Raw genomic sequence first — 10,147 nt, forward strand, 5'->3', positions numbered from 1 at the left:
CAGACTTAATCAAAACCTCCTTGTTTCATTTAGAAAGAAAAGACTCGGTTAACACAATTTTTGTTTATTCAGAAACTACCATTATGAATAAAATTAGAGCATAGCTAAAGGGCAGAAAAGCACACTTAAAATTATAAAAACTTGAAACGAATCGAATACTCTTTGCAATATGAACAGCCTATCAAGTTGTTGGCAGCTGCAAAAGCTAATTGTTCTTGAACACTTGTAATGGAATTTTGTTGTTGCAGGCTTGCAAATATAGATTACTTTCCAAGCACCAGTCATCCTGTAACTGTAAGTCATCTAATTAAATGTAGTACAAATAGTTTCAATCCAGAATTAAATGAGAAAAAGATCGATTTGCAACATCCAAAAAACCGAAATTTCAATATCTTGAATCAATTGTATTTAATGAAAACAACAGAAGGCCGAAGCTCATTCACTTCAATCTCTTGCAAACGAACTATGTTGCTTCGACTTTCCATTTCTTTTCATTTCTATAGAAGAATATGTGTTTAACACCCATGTTCAACATATTTGGACATGGGACGGAGAGATACGAATCAAATACATGAATAAACCTAAAAAAATAATTGAACACACCTGCATCCAGAGTCAGTAACATAGGGGCATCTCGAGTCTAAGTAACACAGGGAACGAAACTGCAGCTTGTGGCATGGATTGCCTTCAGAAGTCATTTATGACTAGAATAAGTTCACTTGCTCTAAGTAGTTCCAAATCTTTTGATTTTTATTACATACATCCGACATGATATCAGCATGCCTCAAGTTGTATGAGAGACTATTAAATCAAAGGTCATATGAAGAAAGAGATTCATGGTCCTTCATCTTTGCAAGAACATATAGAATAGCATCATGAGCCATCTCAAATCTCAAATAAAAACTTTTTAACTGAAAAGCATTTGTGTAATCAGCATTTACGAAGTCATCTGATTATAACATAATTGCACTCAGATGCAAAAGCACCAACAATTGCAGCCACTAAGTACATATATCACCGATACAAACAATGCCATGAAATGCATGACAAATTTTCTATGAATAGAAACCAAATTAACATTAAAAAGGAGAGAGATTCGAACGAGAAAGGAATAATCAATTCAACACTCAAAACTAGAATCACTACCTTCCAACATTAGGGTATGCTCCCAACGAAAAATATCTCCTAAATGCCAGGACCTACAAATATTCATCGTGAAATCAAAGAATATCAATGTTAAATCAGGGCTTCAAAATTTTCAAACAATTTATAATTTTATCACCCTGTAACTGTTCCAAATCCGTTCCTAAAGTAACTTTACAACCCAATCTTTAAACCCAGAAAGCATCCCGAAATCAGTGTCTTTAGGAGGGCGGAAAAGAGAGGATTCTTCATTGGAAAAGAAGACCGAATGACGAATGTGAGGTCTTGCTAGGTAACTGAAGGGTTTTGCTAGAATTTAGTGATGGTTTTGAAGGAGATGTGGGGTGAAACGGGTTTAGATTTGAAATTAGAGGTTTTGGGTTTAAAAGCCGTTAGCTTCCCGTCAATTTTAAAGATTCCAATATAAAATGGAGGGTTATAAGATAGCTAAATGGGGAAGATGATCATCTTTTGTTAAGCGCATTGAAACGGCACCATTTCATTACAACTTTAGATTTGCGTCATCGTTAGCGTTGTAGTTAGGGATAGGCGTGTAAATGAGACGAGATAGATCGTGAGTTATTCTAGATCGATTCGGTCAAAAGCTTGATAAATACTTGGATCGAATGGACTCGACTCGAGTTCTTAACGAGTTGAAACGAGCTACTTGATACTCGACTCGAAAAGCTCGTTAGCAACTCGAAAATATAATATATTAAGATTTTATTTTTTTAAAAATAAATTATTAATAATATTAACATTTATGTGTTGATTTTTAAAAACAAATACAGTAAGACTCATGTATTTAAGGTTCGAGTTCGAGTTTGACGATTCAATATAGTTAAGTTTAAGAATTTTTTTTTTCATTTCGAGCCTTTTCGAGCTACTCACGAGCTTATTTAAGGATTTCGAGTTCGAATCGAGCTTAAAATTTTAAACTCGGAGTTTTCGAGTCGAGTTGAACTTCATTTCAGAGTTTTGGAGTCGAGTCGAGCTTAGCAATACTCGAGCTCGACTCGACTTATACTCCTAGTTAGGGATCAGCAATTCATAGTATCCGATGGATTATGATCTAATTGAATTAATTTTTATTTTTTAAATTAAGATTTGTGTAGAATCTTTTTAAAAGGTGAGATTGAATCAAATTTAAATTTAAGATGAGAAAGTCTTAATTCGATATGATATAATTATAATTATTTATTATATGTTTAAAAGTAATTATGATAATATTTAATTTTTATATTATTTTTAAAATAAATCTATTAATCCAATTAAAAAGAATTATATATATATATAATTCGGATTGGACTGATGTAAATTTGACTTAAAAATTGAGTCGAGTTTTAGATGGGATGATGCTCTTCTAAACCCGAATAAAATTAATGCGAGCGAAAAAAACTCTATTTTAGGATTGGTCACAAATGGACTAAATACAAGGATATATGGGCTTGAGTAGATGAGCTTTTGTCCGGGACCCAAAATTAAAAGATCTACCTATAATTAAAGATAAATTATTTATTTAGTCATTTACTCATTATTTTATCGTTAAAAAATCAATAGTAATATTTAGATTTTATTTTTAAATTATTTATTCAATTTCACTTAATTAATCTTATTATTTTATTATTTTACAAGATGGAGATAACTGAAGTTGAGCTTTAACTCTCTTAAAAAAAGTATCATGTTTGTTTTGTGTGAGTAATTGGGTGTTCAATAATATTTTTGATATTTTATTCAAAATTCAATACATCTAGTAAATAATTTTTGCAGTGTAATAAAAATATAATTTATAAATAAGTTTTTTTATTTTCCCTTAAACTTACAATTCGATTTTTTTCAACAATTTTATTGGAAACCTAATTTTTACTCGATATTGAACTACCAAAATCTGAAAGGAAATATAATTAAAATTCGACTCAGCCTATTATGTAATCATTCGGTACCTAAGGAATGTGCGATGATCTTCAACATGTATAAAAAAAATGTTTTGTAGGATTAGACTACGGGCCCTTGTTTTGTTAACTTGTTCCCAATATTTAGTGTGACTAACATTGTAGAGTAGAAATACAGTCCATTAGTAGGTAACCCACGAATCTAGTAAATTGAAGTGGATAAGAACTTCGTGAAACTATTCCTCTTTTATAAAAGAATGAACTAGAGTGGTTTTGTCTTCTTTTCCATGTTTCCATATCAAGGTGGAGGATGCTTTGAAGACGGTTCATAAAGCTCCACAATTATAGTATTATCGTATAAAGAAGATATCATTATATCGAGAAGTAGTTCTATACAATTGACGATAAATATAAATTTATCATTAAAAAAATATAGGCTATTCAATGTCTAATAAAAAGAACCATCGACTAAAATCTCTTATTGCTCAGATTGCTCAGTTTCCACCATTTGTCTGCAAATTCAATCAAACGGGAATTCAGAGTTAGAGCTCCTTTCATTCGATGCTTTGATAAGACCCATACATAGTACAAGTAAGGAGGGTTAGCATGGAAGAAGAGGCTGTCAAGAAAGCCAGAAGACTGCCGGCTGCATGTGCACTTGGGCCTTGGGGAAAGGAAGCCGGCAATCATCCTTAGCTTTCAGGCCAGACTCTGCTCTTCAATCAAATTAAGACTCGTGTGCTCTCATGGATTGCCTAGTTCATTTCTGCACTTATTTATAGGCTATTTCAATGTTAGTTCTACGCCCATAAAGAATGCATGCATCGATTGCACGATAATTAGATGCCCAAAAATGGAACATATTCATTTCACTTGGGACCGCATCTTCGTATCAGGAAAAAGAGAGGAAATAATTTGGAGAGTCGGTGAAAGCTGGAAAGTTTTGATCGTGCCACATTGCTCCAGTAACTTGCTCAAATCCATTTGCAACTTCACTTTGCTTCCGTCTCTTTATTATGCATTTCGGTAAAACCCCCAAAAGGCATTATACAATATATGATTAACGTTTCTGTGTCACATGAATAAGTAGTCTAGATTTGGCAGCCAAGGATGCGTTGCCAACGGATTTAAGTTCGAGAGATGATTACCGATGCTGTGAGTATGATTGTTATGTTTGTTCATTCGAATTCTTCATTTTTAAAATGCATGTCGACGTTACTCATTGAGTTCTCAGTAGTAAGAAAGAATGTTGTTCTCCTCGAAAGTTCTGAGTTTAAGGAGCGCGAAAGTTCTGAGTTTAAGGAGCTGCTACAGGATGTGAGTGTTATCCATGACTAAAACAGATTATGTACAGAGATAAAAACTAAAATGCTGCTAAGATTCTGATAAATTTCTTTCTCACTAGTTTTCCTCGAAAACCTACTTGCACATTGCCCTTCGGAAACAAATTCTACCTAAAGCCTCGACCGGTCACATTAGCCCGGCCAGAAAACTATACCCAACAGACATGAACAGATTACAATGAAGGGGTTGAAATTTTTTAATTCCCAGAACTTAGATTAATGAGCATCTATTTTTTTCTGATTCAAAGTTCCTTCTTCCAACTCATTTGATAGACGATAATAATTGTCCTAAAAAGCTTATGCAACGTCGAAAGAAAGGTTTAAGTGTTGGTATGATAAGCTAGAAAGATAAAACAAAAGGAAAGAGGTGACTTGGTACTAACGTTATGAGTAAAATTCCGAAGCATGTAATAATCTCTGTGTTGGGTTAAGATCACTACACTAATTCAGATACGCTGGAGTTGTGCAAGAACTATGTACCCTCTTCATTCCTCCTCAGAAGAAGATGCAACAGCCTTTCCTTTACAATCTGATGACGCTGTGAGACCAACACCCGAGCTTTCCTCGGTTTTTGGCTTCTGCATCTGCAGTATTTGGAGCTGATGCTGCAGCATGTTTAGGAAAATAAGTTGAAAAACAAAAGCTATAAATGGGAACAGTGTGAGTTAATTTATGCTTTTTAGTGTTAAATGTTAACAGTATTTTGACTATAAAAGAAGAAGCTCCATACAAGGGAAAGAAACCAAAAAAAAATTTGAAGCTATCAAATCTTACTGCAACTAGATGGTTGCTATCGAGAAATTAGTCATGATGGATATCTCAAAATGTCATGCCATGATGAATTTCATGTAAGCCATGCACTCCAAGTCTCTCACTTGATCCCAAAATGTTACGGACATACATTATATAGTTTGCTAAGTATGTATAACCGTTGGAAGGGCACAAGAAATATGAGAGAATGATTTCTAAAATATTTAAACACAATTATATAGAGAAAGCAAGAATGGTAATAGTACACTACAAAAATAATACCTCAATCTGCTGCTGGATGATCTTCTTCTGAGCCTCCAACTTGGAATCTGAAATATTCTGATTACTACCTGACCCTTCTCCAGAGTTTCCATTGGCACCAGGTACTGGATAGGAACAAAAACACAGTGTGGGAATTGCGGAAAGGTTAAGTTTGCCTGTCCACTGGGAATGGCAAACTGTTGTTGTCCAATGGATGTGCTTTCCACCTTCATGGAATCGCCTAATGGAGCAGAAGCCCTGGGAAGTAACGCATTTCCTGGAGACCTGCATGTACCATGCACAAAATTGTAACATGGATTGCCATTTCTATTAGCAAACCTATCTGATTGAATTTACAGCCAGATCTTGTGAAAAGAAAAACAAGTGCATTGATATAAGAATTAGAAAGCATAGCAGATGTAAAAAAATAGAACACAAATTCAATATATTCTGATATCTGCATGTGTTTAAGTGCCCCCTTTCTCTAGGCAATAGACATGTCACTTCTCAACTCATGTAAAAGGTCTGAATGCAATTGATTACCTTTTTTTATTATATCTATATTTAAGATCTCTAAATTAAGTTGGTAAGTAACTAGAGGAGAAAAGTGTTGCCACTTCACACGCACAAGTTTTGTACAACCAGAAGCAAAAGAAATTAGGTCTCTCAATGGCACATCCCTATTTCTTTTCTCTGGTCCTCAGACTTAAAGAAATTCTTTGAAATTGCAATAATTGATAAATTGACGCAAAGTAATGGGCACATGGTAAAAAAATCCCAAGGAGAAAAGAGGCAAGATTATGAGGCTGATAAATAAGAAAACTGCAAATGTCATCGACAGATATGAAAAATTAAAAGCATAAAACTACCTACCAAACTAGAGTGTTTGCAGAAGGATAAACGTATGATTTTTCATATATTGATGCAGCAGCAGCAGCAGCCTGAAGCTGGCCTGATGGCGGGTCAAATTATCAGTGGCTACCTCAACACCAGGACCTTGTGTGGCAGAACTTGAGCTGGACCCTGTTCAACTTTAAACAGTTAGCCCTTTTTCAGACCATGAAGTCAGTTTTATTAACTGCAAAATTGTAAGATAAGCAATACCGCAACCAAAGTAATACTTAATATCCATCCAAAATTCTTTGCAACTCAAATCAGCTTACAAGCTTTTATGTGATGTATATATATGGCATAATACGTAGGTTAGGGAACAAGTTATCCCCCAAAAAAGGAACAAAACATGAATAACATTCAAGATAGGGCTGGGGAGGAAATGCCTTCAAGTAATGCAACACATACTAGTACACGTGTAACATCTGTGCAGATTCTGCATTTTCACACATTATTTAAGAGGAGCATGCTAAGCTAGCTCAAGTGCAGGTCAACAAGCATAGTAATATCAACTAAAAAACTGGATCTCGAACTAATAACAAATGGAAATTTTTTAAAGACCTCAAAGATAGCTTTGCCTGATACCTAGAAGAAAACAGTCAACTTTCAGAAATAGGGCAATTTATCATGCATGATTCCTATTATCTCAAAATCAAATAGCAGAATAATTGGCATACACCAGTGTAGATTTGTCAAGAAAAAGATGAGTTCATTTTATCATAGATGATGTTACAAAGAGATTACCTTGTTGACGAGCATCTGACCAGCTCCATGCTGCCCTCCAGATGAACTTGTTCCATTTTCAGATGGTACAACCAGTGCTCTGCAGGTAGGACAGTATGTTGCCTCTCTAGCCATGACCGAAGGCAGTGTACATGAAAAAGATGTCCACAGATTAACTCTTTGCCAAGGTCATCTCTTCACGACATATAATACAGGTTGCATCACTTCTGTTCATACAATCAGCACATCATTAAGAAATAAGAATCAAGAATAGAAACCTGCAACTGAAAGATTCTGTTTAAAAAAATCTATCCAACTCACGCAGCGAGTTCTTCAGGGGTTGCATCTGGGAATCTATCATTCATATTTGAAGTGATCTTTCTATAACGCAAGTAATCAGCAACCCGAATTTTGAAGTTCCTAAATGTCTCATAAAGCTCCCTATTAAGTGCAGAGGTACACCATAGTTCCTGCAGACACCAATCAAGATCAACAACCATACCATGAATTAATCTATAAGATACAATTAAAGAGATCTGAGACTTTGGTGAAGAAAAAAAGGATTGATTTTTAAGTTTTGTCCCTCTTTTATAGTACATTTATCTTTCTATGTCCATTCTTTAAGTATACATTATTCCTTAAAGATCTTGTAGTGCCCAACCAAGCTTTCCATTAAAAAATTATGCACAAGAAAAATATAACAAATATATGTGATCACGCAGGAAGTAAAATAAATAGCTTACATGAAAATCGCAGAAAGAAGCACAGATACATAGATAAGTGAAGCAAATCTCGGATGAGCTCCAAGTAAAAGGTATATACAGCCTTTTTCTCCCATTGTCCTTCCATAAGCATGTCACTACATAGAAAATATTTTACAAAAGTCGACACTGTTGTTGTTGCCAATATCATGTACCTACAACCCAAACAAGAAATAAGAATTCAGCAAAAACAGATAAACTGGAAATATGATGTTGCACACATAGCACTTGTAAGAAACAAGGGGGTAGGGTCAAGGTAATCAAATATTTATGTAAATTGCAGTAAAACAAATAATAGCAGCGTTTTAACGAGCATTTTCATCTAGCAACCTTAATAATTCGATTTGTGGTGGCCTTTACACTGTCAACTACATTTATCATTCTCACATAAGAGACATTTAAAGTGTTTCTTCCTGTCTCTTTATAGTCTAGCAGTCCTTACATAACATGCAGAATTTTCTAGTCCTTTGTAATCATGCTCCAAAAAATCAAGATTCCAATACATATTCCATCAGGACATTAAATCACAAAAGAAAAGTAGGACTTCAAACCATGAGCTCATCCCAGCCAATCCATTTAAAGAGATGAACCATAAAGCATGACAGGCACTAACAAATTTAGAAAATTTTCAACTGATAATTACAAAAAAAGAAAAGTTCTTAAATTAAAACATACTTACTCAAATGCAAAGAAGATGGAAACTGACGCTTGTCGAGTTTGGATCAGAAATTTGATTGAACTGTATAAAAACAGAGAATCTAGAAGAAGAAGAAAACCCAGAAAGAAACTATTCGAACATGAGCTAACTTTGGAACAGAAGGGGTTGTTTCAATGTACTCGACCTCTTCTGTGCCAACCAGTGCAAAGCCTTGATTAACAATAAAGCTGTAACCATTGCAAGAAATGAAACAGAGAATTCCTGCCGAAAGATGGTGATCGCAAAGAGGATCTCCATGACCTCTCTCCATGACTGCTCATTCAACCGCTCAACCTCAGCTTCACGAAGAGACCCAAGAAATACTAGTTTCGTTAATTGCCACAAGACACACATAACTACAAGGCCCATGTTGAGAAGCAACACCAAGCTGACCTTAGAGGTCGATAAATAAACCATAGCAGGATAAAACTGGCCTCTACTGTTGAATGCATGATATATAACTGCTAGTGTCGATACAAAACTAAGACCAGCATATGTTCGCAGCCTCATCATTTTGCTCTACCTGATCACAATAGAACAATATTCAATAGAGGAAAATTAAAAAAACTATATTTCTTAATCGAGTATCCTCACTCTTTTAAAACATTTAATTTGTAATAAAACATTGATATAAGCATAAGCACCGAGAACAAATTAATTTAAAAAAAAGAAGAGAAAAAATACCATAAAACTATAAACTCTATATCCAGACGAATGGAACTTTACTAATTCAAACATAATATGATGCTCAGTTATAATCCATTCTAATCAAACAAGAGTATAAAACGGAAATGAAAAAAAAAAATCAACTATTTTCCATGAAAATTCTTCCTTCAGCTGTCAAACAAATCAATACAGGCACTTCCAAAATCAATTATCTAATAAGAGGTAAAAAGAAAGCAAAGCATCTAATTTTAATGAAACAAAAATAAAAGGCTTAAACGCGCTGAGATCAAGTGAAGTTGTACAAACGAAAAAAAGAAGTAAAACTATCGCACGAATTTATATTTTCTGTATCCAAGAAATTCGTATTATTTTCCGTGAAATTCCTTTATCTCCAGCCAAACAATCAAATCCAGGAACTCGTTCAAACATAGCATCATGCTCAAAACATAATCCCTATTTCAATCAACACTAAACAAAAGGAAAAGAAATTCATATTATTTTCCGTGAAATTCCTATCTCCAGCCAAACAATAAAATCCAGGAACTTCACTCGTTCAAACATAGCATCATGCTCAAAACATAATCCCTATTTCAATCAACACAAAACAAAAGGAAAAGAAATTCATATTATTTTCCGTGAAATTCCTTTCTCTCCAGCCAAACAATCAAATCAAGGAACTTCAGTCGTTCAAACATAGCATCATGCTCAAAACATTATCCCTATTTCAATCAACACAAAACAAAAGGAAAAGAAATTCATATTATTTTCCGTGAAATTCCTTTCTCTCCAGCCAAACAATCAAATCCAGGAACTTCCGAAATCGATAATTCTCTGTCTAATAAGAGGCAATATGAGAAGAAGAAGAAGAAGAAAAAGAAGGTATCAATACCGAGTTGAGAGAAACTTCGGGAGGGGAAAGGGAACCGACAAGGAGAAAATAAGAGAAACCTTATTCGATCTTCTTTTCTCGAGGAGGGGAGATTTAACTGCGAGTTAAAAAAATTTATGAGTGCTTCACCA

At 34.4% G+C, this 10,147-nt stretch overlaps 1 pseudogene; it reads right to left on the minus strand.

The window, feature by feature from the left end:
* Positions 1 to 4,729: 4,729 nt before the first annotated feature.
* Positions 4,730 to 10,147, minus strand: LOC120203290 (annotated as a pseudogene).

The sequence above is a fragment of the Hibiscus syriacus genome, unplaced genomic scaffold, assembly GCF_006381635.1.
Source record: "Hibiscus syriacus cultivar Baekdansim isolate YM2019G1 unplaced genomic scaffold, ASM638163v2 tig00000340_pilon, whole genome shotgun sequence".
Taxonomy (NCBI): domain Eukaryota; kingdom Viridiplantae; phylum Streptophyta; class Magnoliopsida; order Malvales; family Malvaceae; genus Hibiscus; species Hibiscus syriacus.